Source organism: Hakea prostrata, chromosome 2, assembly GCF_041222555.1.
Source record: "Hakea prostrata isolate BN-2017 chromosome 2, UWA_Hpros_2, whole genome shotgun sequence".
NCBI classification, from domain to species: Eukaryota; Viridiplantae; Streptophyta; class Magnoliopsida; order Proteales; family Proteaceae; genus Hakea; species Hakea prostrata.
The window spans coordinates 46,803,536-46,808,709 of record NC_142601.1 but is presented as its reverse complement, the minus strand read 5'-3'; positions in this window follow the sequence as shown (position 1 = coordinate 46,808,709).

Here is a 5,174-nt window from a genome sequence, read left to right as displayed (position 1 = left end):
AACCTCCCTTTTTGTCATCTCTTGCCCGAGCATTTGAATTCTAATCTCTTTCTCCATAATTCTTCTTTTCCTTTACGCCTCTCATAAACTCTTCTCGGGCTTCGATAACTTCTGCAACCGTTGCTTGCTTTTGGCATTTCTTAAGAAGTGCTCCATAAGTCCTCGGCTTATCTTGAAGCAATACCTCGAGCAAACGTCTTTGGGTTATTCCGCTCCATAGTGCATTGTACGCCACCATGTCATCCAACTCTTCTACCTCGATAGCCACTTTATCGAATCTTAGAAGGTAGTCCCGAACGGACTCATTTGGTTTCTGCCTAATGGCAAAAAGGCTATCTGCTGTCTTCTTACTCCCGATGCAACTTCGGAATTGGGCAATAAATTTTCTCCCGAGTTCTCGAAAGTTTTGGATGGATCTTGGCGGTACGCTAGAAAACCATTTTATCGCCGGGCCTTCATAGGGAGTAAATGTCGGCATGATAAAGTTTGGTGGAAGAGGTGCTCTCATAACTTCTTCTGAGAAGGGTTCTCTATCAACCACGTCATAGTCGTCATCCAGGTCCCGATCATCAAGCCGTCTCTCCATGGCATCTAATCTTCTCCCGAGACCATGCGCCTCTTGACGCTCTTGCGGAGACCGAACACTTCCGAGATCAGAATATTGGGAAGTTGGTCCATGAGAAGATCCATACTGACTAATCGTCCCTCTCGGGTCATTAGATCTAGAATGGACTCTTCCGTGGCTTTCGCCTTCTTGCTCCCGAACTCCTTCATTTCTGCGCCCTTTTCTGGGTAAATCTTGAGTTTGCCTAAGCTCAGCCAAACGGTGGAACACACTTCCCCTCGATCGATCCTCTCGGGGACGTGGCTATTCAATATGCACTCCTTGAGATCTTTCTCCAACTCGTTTGGCTGGTCGCCTTGGTATTCTGGGATTTCTCCTTTCTTCATTCACTGGACGTTGCCTATCCCGAGTCTGACGGACGGCTTCACGCCTTCGTCCCTCTTGGGAATTTCTGGGGGGTCCGGCTGGTACCCCGATCTGATGGACTAAGCCTCGAACAACTCCTTGGAGTTCCAACATTTGTTGTTGGACTTCTCTTTGCATATTCTGCAAATCGGCCATTGTCGCTGGAATAGGAGGTTGACTCGAACCGCCTTCTCCAAATGGAGTTGGAATAGTTAACGGGGGATTCTCCGGAACTCCTTCTTGACCTTCCTCTGGAATAGGAATTTGTCGATCCAGAGAAGGGAGAGTTTGTTCTTCAACACGTCCGTTTTCTGTCTCCCTTTCTCTCGCTCGAGTGAGAATTTGAGAACTTGCCACCTGAGGTGTGGTACGTCTCGTCATGACTTTTTGTGACGCTTCCCATAGACGGCGCCAAATTGTTGCGTCTAAAACTTCTTCGAGAGCCGGATATTGAGATGACCACCTTAAGAGCTCTCCAACCAAGTTGGAATAATTGGGATGCCTGCACACACAAAGAAAGCAAGAACGGTCCGGCCTAGTTTTGGCCGGGGAACTGCCCCCGATGCTCAAGTCAGCCTAGGCAACAATAATGGTTCCTGAGAGAGTTCTCAAGAACGTAATGAATAAGTACTCAGATGAAAGTTCTCGTACCTTTCTCCATGTAGGAGGTGGGTTTATATAGAGGTTACCTGGAGGCGATGATTCCTTAAGTTCCGGATCGATAGTTGAGGAGTGAGTGGAGTAGTGGAATAACGGCTCCTTCTTTGTCGCACCTGATAATGCCGTTATGCTGACTCACCTCCCCAATTCTCGGAATAGATATGCTGAGTGTTTATGCGTAACTAACTCTTCTTGACTTAGTCAAGAGAGTCTTCTGAGAAATGCTAGAGTTGGATATAGATATATATTTTTCCCAAGTGTGGCACTTCTCCAACGAATAAATGAACCTGCCCAAGAGGGAGGTATCTCTCCCGAATGAGGCCCTCGGGACCTTCTTCAAGGATGAGATCCACCCGCCCACGGGGGTGCCTTTCTCTCCCGAGATAGGGACTCGGGACTCTAGCTCCCCACAACATCCTTTAATCTTGCTCTTTTGGTTATGCTATTGTGTGTGTGTGGTTATAGATTCATCGTAAATCAAGGTCCTCGTGGTTATGGATCACATCGACGGATATTCAGCTAAATCTGATACTGGGTGGGGTGTGATAGGTTTGAACCTTCATATTGACCACAACTTCCTCCCCCACTTCGCCCCCCCCCCCTTAAAAAAAACAAATTTTTTAATTTCCATGTTTTCCTTTCCAATTTTTCGTAAGTCCCCCTCTTGTCCTCTTTTCATGCCTGAAATATCAACACTTCACCCCGCCCCCCCCCCCCCCCCCAATTTTTTGAAATTCCCCCCATTCCCTGTCGGAAATTTTGAAGTTTCCCATTTGACCCTATTTCCAATGGTGAAAAATCATTACTTGAACCCTTGATTGGAGAAAAATTTTAACGATAGAGATAGTGGGTAGAAAATTCATTGTGTTTTGTGTGAAGTATCGGTACTTAACTCCTTTCGATGTTAAATCCTAGCTCCACCTCGGAAACCAGTGCATTTTGGAGCAATTTATACATGCCCTTTAGGGGAAAAAGTGAAATATCAATGTGTATTGTATCAATTATATCCAATATGAAAACATATTGACTAGTATCGCATTATATTGTAAGATAATTTAAAACTTTAGTTGGAGAGTCAACTTCGAAGCAAACTTGTCACCTTTATGCAGTGGTAGGAGCAAATGATGTAAGACATTATAGCTATTTATCACTAATAACCAAATCATACAATAATATAATTAAAAAACAATAATAATAAATAATAATATTAGATCAATTTAATTAATACAAGCCAACAAATCAAGATGGTCCCTTTAATATAAAAGAAGTCCAATCTATAAGAAAAATGGTGAATTATCCCACCAAATTCAAGACAAACTAAATCAATGTTTAGTATAAATATTATTACTTGACCATGTGTATAATTAATGGTCAATTCTGAACATTAATATTGGTTTATCACCTATGTTCTTACATTAAATACTGCAATTTCTTTTTCTTTCTTTTTTCGAAAGATACTGCAATTCAATTTTTAAAATATAATGATTCATATTTATTAATGAGATCCAAATATATGTACAAATTTTCTTGAAGACACTTTAAATACTCTATACTCAAAAGACTGAACCCTGAGATTATTCGGAATGGAACTGTGTTTCAAAGTCTTAACCTAACTCCTTAGTTGTGTTACTTAATATCAACAGAGAGCTGAAGATTCCAATTTGACCACATCATACCTAAATTTATGAGATGGATCTTTTCTTATTTGGTTCATCTTTTGACTTTTTGGTTCTTATTTCGAAAGATTATTCTATCATTTGGTGGTAGGAAACTTCAGAGAATGATGGGTGGACATCTTCAAATATATTCATGGTTTAATGACAATTCTTTAAAACGAATTAATGACATTCTTTAAATGAGCACAAAATTTTTGACACACACCTAACACCATTCTCCATGAATTGAAGCTAAATTTTACACCAGTTTTGCTAATAGTAATAACAATAACAAGGTACAATTATTGTTGCTCCTATAATTATATAGCTAAATCATAACTTTATTCCTTATAAATTTTTTTTTAATTAATCATCAAATCTTGTACTTGGTCTGTTTTTACCATTGGTTCATTGCTGTTAAGAATTGGTTGTTAACTGAAATGACATCTTTCCTTCTTTTTTTTTTAAATAACCCTAAAGAGTAATTATTGTTGAGTTAATCTTTAATTAATTCTTTTATTATTGATAAATAATAGGTAAAAACTTATCTCTCATGATTTTCTCAAAAATTGAAGGCAACACCTGAACCGATAGTTCATACATGTTTTAGCATATATGTTTGTTTTCAGAGTGAATGAATAGGATGATGCATCTCATTTTAATGAACGGTCAAATTATCTATTTGCTTTACCAAAAAAATTATCTCTTTGCAATTATAATTGAATTCTATTTGGTTACATGAATCCAGATATTTGAAATCTTTGAATTCATGAATCTGAGATTTATACCCGTTTGATTGTGAAAATCTCTGGATTCATGAAATCTAAAGATTCATTTTTTTACACTAAAAACGTGAATTTGTAGATTTATGAGTATGGGGTGAAATCCAGAGATTTCATTACCACTATAAAAACACTATACATTTGTGCATTTTACAAAATCATGTTGACCAAATATTTTTTTAAGATGAATCCACAAATTTTATTTCACAACCAAACCGTTAATTTCATGAATTATGAGTCCATAGATTTGAAATCTACATATTTGAAATTTCTAGATATCTGAAATTTGGTATGGTAACTCATAATAGTAATTTTATAAAATATAACATTTTTTGTTTGTTGAAGTAACCAAATATCACGAAATAACAAATAAAAAAAAGACAAAAATGAAAACACACAGAGATTTAATATGGTTCACACACTCATGTAGTATGTTACATCCACAGGCAGAAGAAGAATCTTTCCACTATATAGAAGAAGAACAAAGGCAAATCTCATACCAATCGGCAAGAACGATGTTACAAGAACTTTCACCCAAAATCCTAATCGAAAATCTCAAATCTCAAATCTCTTAATAATGTATGGTAGACGAACATAAGATATATATATATATATATATATATATATATATATATACTTTAATTATGTAAACTGATCAGGTCAATACCGTACCGCGAGGGCTCTACCCTAGCACCCAAGCCCTCCGCTTCAACCACATATTTCCGCAAACAGGCCATTCGGATTGCCCATCAAAATATGTTGGTGCTGGTGTATCTTCTAAATTCGGCACAAAAATTCAAGTCAAAACATAATAAATATTAATAGCACAATGGGTGATTGGCCCTAACAATAATTTCCCCCGTTTTTTATTTTTTTGGATAAAAGCACTAACAATAATTTTGCAACATGAAAAACCTAAATTCATTAGGCACCGAATCTCTTCACCCACCACATCCCGCGGTGAGTAAATCCTCCGTCACATTTGGCGGCAGATTTTCCCAGACAATTTTAGTCCCTTCAAAAGCTCTCTCTAAATTTAGGACCACGTGATAATAAACTCAAAAATATTAAAATATTGATTTTAAAAAAAAGTAAAGTGAAACTGGG